Source organism: Mus pahari, chromosome 1 (genome assembly GCF_900095145.1).
Source record: "Mus pahari chromosome 1, PAHARI_EIJ_v1.1, whole genome shotgun sequence".
Lineage (NCBI taxonomy): Eukaryota > Metazoa > Chordata > Mammalia > Rodentia > Muridae > Mus > Mus pahari.
Genome location: NC_034590.1, coordinates 114719618 through 114732807, shown reverse-complemented (window position 1 = coordinate 114732807; position 13190 = coordinate 114719618). Strand labels below are relative to the sequence as shown.

The following is a 13190-nucleotide window of genomic DNA, read 5'->3' as shown; positions in this document are numbered from 1 at the left end:
AGCCCTGGCTGTCCTGGAACTCACTCTGTAGACCAGGCTGGCCTTGAACTCAGAAATCCGCCTGCCTCTGCCTCCCAAATGCTGGGATTAAAGGCATGCGCCACCACTGCCCGGCTATACCATTTTAAATGGTCTGATTTTTAAAAGAAGCTAAGCAGGGTTAGTTTTGAGATGGTGAAAATAAAATTTCAATCTATTTTCAATTAGGTCTACATTCCCCCAAATAACAACAGAACTCCCACCTACCACACACTGTAAAAACCCAAGCTGGACAGGATGCCAAACTATTCCAGCTCCAGCACTTGGGAGCTGAAGGCAACAGAATCAGGAATGCAAAGGCATCCGTGGCCACAAAGCCAGCCGAGGCCACAGAGACCCTGCCTCCTTGTAAAATAATAACAACAATAATGAAATAAAAGCCGGGTGTGGTGGTGCTCGCCTGTAATCCCAGCAGGCAGAAGGATTGAGGTACATTTGGGGCCAGCCTGGTCTACATCTCCAGTTCTAAGCCAGCCAGAGCTAGTAAGACCCTGTAAAAATGAAGAAAAGTTCGAAGTAAAGCAAAGTCCAATTTAGGCTGTAGCCTGCACCACATCATTAAGAAATGGCAATCAGAGAAATGTGACTTCGGCAAAATAGACTTAGGGGAAGCCACCAGAGGATACACTTCTAAGGGAAGTAGCCAGGCCTGGGGATATGGCTTAGTTGACAGAGTGCATGCCTAGCACGCAGGAAGTCCAAATGACCCTGCATCTCTAAGGCCACTAAAGCAGGCTTGGTGGCACAGACCTGTAATCCCAGTACTCAAGAGCGGGAGGCAGGGTGATCAGATTGTCCTCAACTACAGAGAGCTTAAGCTCACCATGCATACATAACTCTGTCTCAAAATCTGCAAAGCAAAGTAACAAAGGGGGCCAGCAAGAAGGTTCTTGCTGCCAAGTCAACTGAGCTCAGTCCTCAAGAGACCTGCACAGGAGAGGGAGAGAACCAAGTCCGACAAACTGTCCTCTGACCTCCTCACAGGTCTCTCGAGTGTGTGTGTGTGTCACACACACACTCCTCTGCCTCACAATACAAAAAAAAAAAAAAAGTCAAGATTTTTAATGATAAGTGAAATACACTTTAACAAGGCTAACAGTCTACCCCATCCATTCTGAAACAGCACATGGATCCAATCTTGCCAGAACAGGATGCCAGCCTGAATTCTTGACTGCCAGGAAGTGGCATGCATCTACTAGCTCAAGGAAACTGAACTTCTCTTCATACCACTGTCCCTATACACGTTCCCAAATCCTCAGGGACTGTCCTGCACATCATGTCCATGTTTTGTCACCTCAGCAACCTGAGATCTGCAAAACAAGCAATGCAGAACACGGTGACCACCGGAAAACCTCCAGGTGCAATCCTGACACTGGTGTCTAGAACCTGTATCTACAAATGTTCTGATGAATAGCAGCAGGGGTCACATGCCACAGGCCACCTCCAGGTAGAAACTGCTGTTAGATGGGGCTGGAGACACATGGCTTAGGGATTAAGAATGTCTGCTGTTGGCAGAAAACCTGAGTTCAGTTTCTAGCACCAATGTGGGGCAGCTCACAACCACCTCTAACTCCAGTTCTAGAATATAACCTCCTCGGACTCAGAGTCAGTGCGCTCGAGCGATGCACACACAGACCCACAGACATACAAACACACACACACAGAGAATATTAAAATGAATCTTTCTTTTTCTTTAAGGACAGGGTAAGTTCTCATTATGTAGCCCTGGCACTAACTGTATATACCAAGCTGACTTTAAGCTCACAGTGATCTGCCTTCCTTCTGCCTTCCTTTCTCTTCAGAGCCCTGGGATTATACCATGTACCAACACTCTGGAAAAATAAGTCAGCTGAGGGCACAAATATATCATCAGTTGTGATCCCCTGGACAAGTAGTAGGCCCTATACCCCTGAGGGCTTTCCCTGTGTTCCCTATGCTGCGTTCCACACTCTACCACAGGAGTTCATCAATAATCCTCATAGCCAGTCTCCATACAGGGGGGGGAAAAAAAGGAAAAACACAGAGTCCATCCAATCTACTGCTCGCCTGTCACACCTTAGCAACATGATGTCCTGTGAAGGGGCTCTGGTTCTCCTCACAGTTGTGGGGTCATGCTGAAGTCACCCAGGGTCACATGGAAGATGGCACTTCACCTCATTAGCCTCAGGAGAAGATCCAAAGCCAGCCTCCTGAATTCACTTTCCATGGGATGTGTGGTGTTTTCAGGCATCAGGGACCAGGCTAGAGGGAGGCTAAGAGTGCCCGCTGCTCTACAGAGGAGTGAGCACAGCTCGTAGCACCCACCTCTGCAGCTTACAACTGCCTGTCTCCAGCCCCAGAGGAGCAGAGGCACCTGAACTCAGGTGTGAACACAGAGATGCATAGCACACTCGAAAATAAAAAAACGTTAAAAATGTAAACCAAACCAAAACAAAACAAAACACCGTGTGTGGTGGCACACTTTAATCCCAGCACTTTGGAGGGAGAGACCAGCCTGGTCTATGTAGCAAGTTCCAGGCTAGTAAAGGCTATATACATAGTGATCCTGAGTAAAAACAAAAAAAAAAAGAAAGAAAGAAGAATAAAATAAATCCTTTTTTTAAAAAAGGCATTCGAAGGGCTGGAAAGATGGCTCAGTGGTTAAGAGTGCCGACTGCTCTTCTGTAGGTCATGAGTTCAAATCCCAGCAACCACATGGTAGCTCACAACCATCTGTAATGAGATCTGATGCCCTCTTCTGGGGTGTCTGAAGACAGCTACAGTGTACTTACATATAATAAATAAATAAATAAATAAATAAATAAATAAATAAATAAATATACAAGGCATTCTAAAGTTCACGATTATGCATAGGTCATACTGCGGGAAGACAAGGCCAGCCTCAAACTTAGAGATCAGTCTATCTTTGTCATCTGAACACTGAGACTGAGGTCTCACTCCTTAATGGGGTCTCCTGGGACTCAAGGGACACGGGAGAGCAAGTATCAGAGCTGCCATCCTCCAGAGAAGGAAATGAATACCCAGACATGCGCGCATTTCAATGTCAGTCTAGGTCTGCCTGTTTAGGGGTGGTGGCCGCCACTAAGAGTCCTGCTCTGTGACAGCAGGTGAGAGAGTGGCTACAACACAGACCTGGGTTCACTTCCAGATCTACAGCTTACTGATAAACATCAGCCTCTCTCATACGCTTTATCAGCACAGGGTGGAACAGACCGCCTGAGCTACCATCAACCGAAGGATACTAGGGTGTGCAAACGCAGAATGGGCTCTTTAATACAAGGCCACACTCTGTCATCCCAGCAGGAGCCTGAGCAGTCAACACTTGTCCTTCAAGAAAGTGGGTGTCTATCCTGGCTCTTTCCCCCAAGGCCCACCCAGCTCAATGCTTCAGGGTCAGCCTATCTTCTAACTCTGACTAACATGGGCAACTCATTCATTTCTTCTCAGAATACCTTCACAGACCCACAGGACACAATGGGCTCCGAACTAGACCTTCCTTGTAGCATTTCCAGGGGCAGCTGCTGGGAAGCTAGGGGTGAGCATGATAATAAACCTGCCAGTTTCATAAAGGGCCAAGTTTTTATCTGAAGTGGAGGCAAGAGGATTAGAAGTTCAAGGTTAGCCTGGTTTACATAGTGAGTTTCAGGTTAGCCAGGACTACATAGTGAGACCCTTGTTTCAAGGGGACAGGGTTATGGGTAGTCACTCAGTGTCCCTGTCCTGTAGACATAGGAATATCCCTTCAGGCTTGTTGACTTCTCTATTCATGGCTTTACCCAACGCCAAGGGAACCCTAAAAGAAGAGAGGTGGGTGTGGACGTGGTCACTGCAGAGAGCATGTGGCCTGGACGGGAACAGGGATGTCAGGCAAGTCAGCCCAGAGCCACAGACCATGGAAGCGCACCGAGGCAGGGGCCCAACCACTTCCTCTAAGCCCTTCCTCTCAGGCATTAACTTCTAGGGGTGTAACCAGTGAAACTTCCAAAAGGCCCTCACCCCCTTAACATCAGTAGGCTGGATCAGTCCAGTGGAGAAAGGGCACCCCAAACTGTCCTTCCTTCAGCAAGGATTTGCAGGCCTGCACAGGGTCAGGGAGACTGAGGAAGACAAATTATAGAGGGACTTAAGAAACAGAGGTGAGACTCAGCTCCTTGGACCACACATGGAGGAGGAAGGGACAGAAAAAGTATAGATGACCTTTGTTTTCCTAAGTGCCACAGTCAATGCACAACACCAGTGCATAACTCCAATATATAACACCAGTGCACAACACAATGCATTACACCAGTGCATAACTCCAATATATAACACCAGTGCATAACACCAGTGTATAATACCAATGCATAACACCAGTGTATAACACCAGTGCATTAACACCAATGCATAACACCAGTGCATAACTCCAATATATAACACCAGTGCATTAACACCAATGCATTACACCAGTGCATAACTCCAATATATAACATCAGTGTATAACACCAGTGCATTAACACCAATGCATTACACCAGTGCATAACACAGTATTTTGTCTTGTTTTTGAGACAGGTCTTATGTAGTCCATGCTAGCTCTAAACCAGGTACATCACTGACACTGATCTTGAACTACTAATTTTCTGTCTCCACCTACTAAGGGCTGGGATTATAGGCATGGACAACCCAGCCTAATCCTGTCTTTGCTGGGTTTGGTTTGGTTTGTTTAACTTTATTTTTTGAGTCAAGGTCTCGCTATGGAGTCATGGAATCCCCCTGCCTCAGCACCATCCCCCAAACCCAAGGATTATAGGTGTTTTGCACCACACCAAGGTGCCCTTACATTTCTACCTAAGTGGGTCTGTGTGCAACACGGGTTGACACTCCTCAGAGCAAGGTCAGCAGCCACCCTGTTTCCCAACCTTCTAAGTGGCAGTTACCCAGGTGTCGGGGCCCGAAATGGGCAGCATGCCCGCTGCTATTAACTTCCGAAAAACATTCCTGAAGGTCAGAACAACTCGCACAAAAAGGGCAAAGGGTGGGTGGGCACTTCTCAGAACCAGGCTGCCACGTTACCCCAACAGGGCAAAGCTGGCCTTAACCCAGGGCCAGCGGGGACCCAATGTCCGCCTCAATATTTGCACGGGGTTCAAGGTGAAGAGTACAAAAGGCAACAAATATTTGAAACCAACAAGCAGAACTTACTCCTTGTGTTAGGTAAGGTATTAAAAAAATAAACAAACTTTGCAGTCTAGATTTGGTTTAGAGACAAGTTCTTGTGTATCCCACACAGGACTCCAACTCACGGATAAGTGGTAGCTGGCCTTAAGTCTGGCTCTCTTCTATCCACCTCCCAAGAGTTAGATGGTACAGGTATACACCATCACAGTCCTGAATGAACTGCTCACAGTGGTGGCCTCTGCAATAACTACTGAGTAAAGAGATGACCGTGCGGCATCCCATTTTCGCCTCTTTAACTTTGCACAATATGCTTGGTATTGCTTTTTACTTAAAACAAAACCATGTATCTTATTTATTTTTGGTGGCGGTTGAGCGCACACTATAGCACAGTGTGCAGAAGTCGGGATCATTTTCACCCTTCGAGTTCATGGATCGAACTCAGGTCGTCAGGCTTGGCAGCAGGCTTATTTTCCAAACAACAAAAATTCTTGCACTAAGAGCTTAAATTGGCATTAATTCAAGTGTGCAGTAATCCTTTTTAAGCTTACTAGGCGCACCACCGGCTTAATACCCCACCTCCCTTTTTCTTCTTTCCTGAGCTGAGGATGGATCTTTGCCTATTCCCAGGCTGTCCCTTAACTCCCAGATTCGAGCGACTCTCCCTCCTTCGGGGGACTGGACATCTGCTAAACACACTTTAAAACGATCCACCTTGGACTACCATTTTATTCTAAACTAGTTCAAATGCAGACTTCCAACAGCTGTAAGACTCGGGCCTACCGGTAAATCTCTATGCAGAGTGATTAAACATATTTTTTAACCAAAAAAAAAAAAAAAACCTTCAAACGGTCAAAGTACAGGAGAGTCCCGTGGCTCTAGCCGCCTGCAGATCCACACTGCAAGTTCAAGGCGCTGGGGAAGGGAAGGGCACTAGCAACCGCGGCTTCCCGCCCCGCCCCGCCCCGCCCCTTCCCCCCAACCCGGCCGGGGTCACGTGACGGCTGAGAAAAGTAGGGGAAAGGTTACGGGAGCCCCGCCCCCGTGCTGGCGCGTCCGGGGCGCTCGGATCCTGTTCCACCGGCCGAGCCCACGCAGGCCTTCCGGAGCGACGCGTCGCCGCTGCCATCCCAGTGCGCCATCCCGGAGCCACCGACCCGCTTTGTCCGAGGACAGCTGTCGCATACAACAAAACAGCCAGCCGGCACCGTGCCTCGAAGGGTTTCGCTGCGAAACCCAAGGGGAAAATAAAGTAAAAATTGCAGCGCTTTTATGAATGGGCAAAACGGGCAAGAGGAATCAGGGTTGGCTAAGCTCCGGCCAGCGCCCCAAACTCCCGAGAGAATCAGGCCTGCCGGTTCCGTGACCACTGGGTCAGGGCCAAGCGCAGCGGCGGCGGAAGGGAGGCGTTCCACCCCTCATCTGCAGTCAGGTGGCTTTCTAGCTCAAACTCGCAAGGTTTTGTCTTGTGCAGGGAGCCGCTTCGGCCACTTTAAACCTAACCGGAGCTTCGATTCCCAAGGCGGTTAAGGAGTTCAAAGCCGGGCGTGGCGATGCACGCCTCTAATCACCGCACTTAGGGGTGGGTGCAGGAAGGAGATGGGGGTTCAAAGCCAACCTTGGGTACAGAGCAGGCTGGAGACCAGCCTGTTACATGAGACCCTATCTCAATTTTTAAAAGTAAATAAATAGATAAAAGAGAAAATTCAAGTGTAAAGTTAAGTCTAGCGAGGCATCATAGTTAAGAAAAACAATAATTTACATGACAAAAGAACTCAGGGTGCTGCAGCAAAACCAGTCTAGCCAAAGACTGAATACGGACGCTGCCCAGACCTACCTACTGCTCTGCACTGCCCCGGAGCAAGCACTGTCCTCCGCACACCACAGTCCTCTCTCTGCTTTAGGTCCTCACAGAGCCCTGAGTCGACCGACTAGGAAGGGGGTGGTGGTGATGTGTGCCTGCTGGCACAAATAAAAGGCCAAAGCTGTGTTTTAGTCATTTGGCTTGTGGTTTTGACAGTGATAAACACGCTTGAATATCAGGAATGACCAGAAACCAGACGCCTATGCAACAAAATGCTGTAACCAAATACGCGTTCCGAAAGGCTTCTAAACTCACTTTCATTTTATTTGCGAACTTCCAAAGTTAGAAGTTTCCGACTAAAATCTGCCTTGGACAACTATCTGAATGCACAGAACGTGAGTCGGCCCAGAGTTGAGAGTACTGAGCTTGATTGTATATAGCCTGGTTCACACTAGGAAATTTTTAACTCCTTAAAAACCTGAGCCTTCATCTGTGTTCTGTGACATCAACGAAAACCAGACCCGGTTCACAATAAGATGAAGAAAAACGAAGGGTACCGGCTGTTAGGGCACAGCCTGGCTGCCCAGACCGCGCTATCCGGCTGTCCCAGGCCAAGTTCATTCAGGCCAAGTCACGTGACGCCCCCACCCTCCCGGGCTCTGGTCCCGGCGCGACCTTGGGCAGTCTCTGACACCCACCTGCCCTTGAACCCCGGGCAAGACAGCGGGTGAGGGGTGCAAAACACTTAAGCCTCTGCGCCAAGGGTGTGTCCCGAAGGCTGTACTGCAGGGACCCGCACGGAGAGAGGGTACAGGCCACCTGCCAAGTCTCCTGTCAGAGCATCCTTCCTACTGCCGAGCCCGACCCTCACGGACCCCGAGAACCAATCCACCTGCAGAGTAGCGGGTGGAAAGGGCCTGGAGAAGGGCTCGGCGTCCATACTGGCCCCAAGCCACCCGCGGAGTGGAAAGTGAGAAGGGGTCAGACAGGGAGTTGTTGCCCCTACTGGTCAGGGACCAAGGAGTCATGCCTAATCCTGAGCATCCTTCACAGAGCAATGAGGACCCCAAACCCACGCGGTGAGAGAATCCACCGTGGGGCTGGACACCACGAGCCGAGGTCCCACGCGTCCCGAGTGGAGGCATCTTGCCCAGTGTGGGGACCAAGCATCTTTCCTCCCGTCCCGGGATCCCCTAGATCCGTCACTGCGCGGGGGAGGGGGTGCCCTCTGCTTCTCCAATGCGCGGCTCACGCGTACCCTACGGGCACAGTCTGGGTCTCCCTCCGCGCTCCTAAGGATGACACCCGCGCGCCCAGCCCAGGGCGGTACCGCAGCGCTGCCCTAGCCGTGTCTTACCGAGTCTGCAGACGGCGGCGGCGGAATGAGCGAGCGGAGTTCGGGCCGGGGCGGGCGAGACCAGGCGCACCGACGCGCGCTGCGGGTGATTGGCTGAGCCGGGCCCGGCTGCGGCGCGGGCAGGACGGGGCGGGGCCTGGACGGGGCGGGGCTGCAGGGAGGAGTTCAGTAAGGAAACTGAGGCTAAGATCCGAGCTTGCCAACAGCAGACCTAGGACAACATTCCTTACCTTGCGAGCCTCAGTTTCTTCATATACAAAAGGGACCAACTCATTAAAGCCATGTCCATAAAAGCTCTTTGCACCATGCCTGGTTCTGGTTTACACTCGCGGTTTACACTCACCGGCATGTAAACTTCTCTGCAACCCTGCGGGGGTTATGCTGTTTCTGCTCCAGACTTTTGGTTTGTTTGGTTGATTATTTTTAAAAAGGGGGTGGGGCGCTTGGAGGGAAAAAAGAACAGCTTGTCTAACATCACAGAATGAAGAAGTAAGCTCAGGTTCCAAGTCTGAGAACAGATGTTTGTCATCCGGGGGCAGGTTGGCGCCAGAGGCCAACACACTCATAGTCTCCCTGGGATAAAATCGTCACGGAAAAAAAAAAAAAACCCTCATCTGCGGAGTAATTAGGGTGTGTGGTGTAGCTCACAATGCCGTGCATTCCTGGACTGTGTAAGGTTCTGGATTCAAGTCTCTGCGCCAAAAAGCAACGGAATCAAAGTACTCTTTGAACGCCGAGAACGTATAGGTGTCAGTAGGGGAGTGATTGGAACCTCGGACTGAGTGGCTTCTGGAGGGGGATCGCTGGAAGTACACGGGGAACGAAGGTTGCAGGGTGAGTTGTGACTAGGGTGCAGAGAAGTCCGGCCAGACGTGGCAAGGCACTTTACCCGCCATATGGGGCGCCCTCCCAGGCTGCAGCTCCACGCCCTGCGTGTAGCAAGCTCTCCATAAATGCGCTGAAGAAGGAAGAGCCTCCGCTCTGAGGTCCAGCACGCCTGGTCATGGAAGAGCCCTGTTTGCCTCCATCTTTCCCTGCATTACTGTGGAAGGGTTCCGTAGAGAAAATGAAAGTTCCCCTTGATCCCGCCCCCAACTGTTAACTGTTGCTGTATCTCAACACCTACACCTCTATTATTTAAAAGGCCAGGCGATTGTTGGGTGTAACTTTGAGATTTTTACTTAGTTTATGTGAAGGGATTCATAGAGAATCGGGGTCTTTCACTTGCCTTCATTGTTCTGACACACACCCAAACGCCTTTGGCCTTTCTTTTTTTTTTTTTTTTTTTTTTTTTTTTGGTTTTTCGAGACAGGTTTCTCGAAACTGTCCTGGCTGTCCTGGAACTCACTTTGTAGACCAGGCTGGCCGTTGTCCTTCTTAAGCATCCTTGTCTGAGCACCTGGTCCTGAGCGTGGGAGCAGAGAGACAAGTACGACATGTGGCTGGTACTGCGGAGGTGCTATCTGGAAACAGTTTCTGCTGTCCCCCGGGGCCTCATCGGCCTTGATGGCTCTAGTGTCACCTCTTGCTGCTCCCTACTTAAGGCTCCTTTTAAGTCATGGACTGTTGGCCTCACCTTAAATGCCCTTCCTTCTCTCCCTAGAACCCCAGTCCTAACCGGTCCCCTCCCCAAGGACACTTCCTCTTTTCTTGGCGTCCTGCTTTGCGTCCCTCTGGATTGGCCCTGTGCCCTGTCTGTCCGGAGGCTCCGCGGCCTTGACCGCAGGCCCTCCCGGGGGCGGTCTCTGTGCCACCTGCAGGCCAGGAGGGACAGGAGCAGGGGCGGAGACAACATCAGAAGGAACGCTCAGGCACCTCGTGCCTCATTTGCCTTGGGGAGGCACCATAATGAACCAGAGCCTCCTGCACCTGGTTTTATCCTGTGGGACCTCGTTTTCCTTCCTCTACCCTCACCATAGCCCTGCTCCCAAGGACTGTAGCTCCCGGGGTGGCTATTAATAAAGAGCTTAACCCCCCCTCGCCCCTCAGGGTGGGGATGGGGAAGCTTGGGGCATTAACCTAAACTCCCTGAGCGCTGAAAATATACCAGGAACTGGCACCAAATCTAGAATAACCTTTCTCAAGCTCGCCTGTTTATTTTTCACATTCTTTCTCAGTTTTAATCCCATAGACTGTGCCAGCTGCCCACGATGGATACGTTTGCCCTGTGTGGTGGCTCACATCTGTAATTTCATTACTTGGGAGAGGAGAATCATATATGAGTTGGAGACCAGCCTAGATTACAGGGTGAGCCTGTCTCAAAAACAAAACAAAGCAAAACAAAACAAAAACAGAGTTGGAGGAAATTACTCAGTAACTAAGTACGAATACTACTCTTGCCCAAGACCACAGTTTGGTTCCCAGCATCCAAGTCTCAAAGTTCACAAGCATCTATAACTCCAGCTCCTGGGGATCTGGCGCCCTCTTCTGGCCTTCATGGGCACCTGCATTTATGTGCACATACCCTCCTATACACATCATTTATTTTTAATCTAAAAAAAACCAAACCACAGCTGGGGATGTGGCTAGGTGTTACAGCGCTTGTCTAGCAGGCATGAAGTCCTAGATCCTATCCCCCACATCACATAAAGAGGGTATGATGATGCACACTTGTGATCCCAGCAAGAAGTTCAAGTCGTCCTTGGCCACATATCAAGTTTGAGGACAATGGAAAGAATAAGATAAGCTGATTAATCGTAGGGTTGCATGCATGCTAGTCAGGTGCTCTGCCACGGAGCTACCACAGCCCTCATTTTTTGTTTTGTTTTGTTTTGTTTTCAGTACTAGAGCTGGAAGCCAAGGTCTTATGTGTAGTAGCCCAAACGACATCCCAACCCTAACTATCCCACCTAATATATGTGACAGGGAATTTTCACAGCCCCCACTGTTTTGCCAAGAGGACGGCTGCTCCGTGGTCATTCTCTCTAGCCTCCTTTCCTGTTGGCAGCACCCAACAGATATCCATCCAAAGTGCTTAAGACATTTGAGGACTTGGCTATGGGACCTAGTTTTGAGGGAACTCTACCCCATAATAAAGAATGTTGTAATCCCAGGAGGCAGTGTTCTCCCCTCCTCTTCCAAGCCTTGGGCCCCCCTGAACTTGAACTTTGAGCTCCTGTCCACGTTTTGAGTCAATAGCGGAGGTAGTATTTGCTTAGCCAGCGTCACCAGGTTTCATGAGGACAGTGGCGATGTCACAAGGATAACAAACCCAAGGCTGCCGATGAGTGTGGGAAAAGGAACTCAGAGTCCATGAGGCTTCTTCTGTGACCCGGTGTTCCCACCAGAGAGTGCAAATGTCCTCTGAAATGTACCCTACCTGTCCCCCTTTGGGGGCCACTCCACTGTTTTCCTCTGCCTTGCCTTCCCGAGCACCCAGTGAAGGGAAGGTTGGCAGTGTTTGCTATCCCAGAGAAGAAACGATCGAAGCCACAAGATCAGGGCTAGGAGTATCAGTGTGAGCCACTTCTGGTCTCATGGAAGCCTCAGTTTCCTCACCCTAGGAGATGAAGTCAGGGCTGGAGACATGGCTCAGCAGGAAAAGGTACACACACACACACACACACACACACACACACACACACTCACGGACATACACAGATAAGGCACCATGCACAAATGCTTGTGAACTACCATACCATCTGGATGCTAGGAATACTTGAACTCAGGCCCTCAGCAAGAGTGGCCAGTGAGTGCTCCTGCCCCTCCACCCTACCATTCTTTGAGACAGTCTCTGGTAGTGCATGCTGGTCTGGTACTTATGACATAGCCAAGAGTGACCTTGAACTCCTGATCCCCTGCCACTACCTCCCTGTACTGGGACTGCAGATGTGCTCCATCGTGCCAGGTCTGTGTGGTGCTGGAGACAATGGCCAGGATGTTGAGTACCCTACCAACTGAGCTACTCCCACAGATGTGCCACAGGCCAATTGAATGAGGCAATTCCCCTCATGTGATGCTCTCAGGTCAGTCTGGGATGTGCCTAAGTAGGTTACAGAGCCTCTGGGGGAAGCAGGTGAGGCAAGAAGCTCTGTCATTAGGAGTTTTGTTTTTTTTTTTTTTTAAATATCTATCTATTTATTTATTCTTAGAGATTTTAAAGCTTTTTATCTGTGTTCACAGATGTGCGGGTGCCCTCAGGTCAGAAGAAGGCACTTGGTCCCAGGAACTGGAGTTACAGGTGGTTGTGAGCAGCCCTGTATAGATGCTGGCAACTGAACTCCGGTCCTCTGCTGAGGTTTACCGTGTGGCTGCCCTGGGCCTTTCCTCTTGGGTGAAAAAATGAAAGAGCTGAAGACGGGGCTCAGCAGTTATGGGCAAAGGCTGCTCTTGCTGAGGGTCCAGCTCTTGGATTCTGTTCCACCTCCACATGGTGGCTCTCCATCCTCTGTAACTTGAGTTATGAGGGACCCTATACCCTCTTCTGGCCTCTGAGGACACTAGGCACACAAATGGTGCACAGACATATATGAAGGCAAAACAGATATACAGATATTAATTTTTAAAAGAAACAACAACAATAATGTTGGCATAGTTATTTAGCTATTTTATTGGGTTCTTATCTCTCTGCCTCTCTTCCAAACCCTTATTCTACCCTAATCCCTTCCAGCCCTCCAACATTAGATAGGTGAGAAGGAAGGTTAGGGGGACAGGAGGTGTGACCCTCTTTAGATCACTTCCTCCTGACTGGGAGCCTTGAGTTCCTTGGGGCGAGTTCAGTCCTCCTTGTCAGGATAGATCCAACTTCTTCTCATCTCTTTGCTCGTGACCACTGACAAATGGCAACAACAGCAACCAGGAACAGCAGGGGGAGCAGCAGGGGAGCAGCAGGGGGAGCAG

At 50.0% G+C, this 13190-nt stretch overlaps 1 protein-coding gene across 3 annotated transcripts in view; it reads right to left on the bottom strand.

Annotated features, from left to right (window-relative positions):
- The window catches only part of Cpt1a (carnitine palmitoyltransferase 1A), a 64175-nt gene extending 55756 nt beyond the window's left edge, over positions 1-8419 (bottom strand). Inside the window, exon 1 of one of the 3 annotated variants that reach the window (XM_021222459.2) lies at positions 8352-8419. The gene's annotated coding sequence lies outside the window, so the exon portion shown is untranslated. Of the gene's footprint in view, positions 1-7027; positions 7283-8252; positions 8278-8351 lie in introns of those variants that run through there. The other 2 variants (XM_029537481.1, XM_029537473.1) reach the window with 2 other exon arrangements.
- Between the last annotated feature and the right edge of the window lie 4771 nt (positions 8420-13190).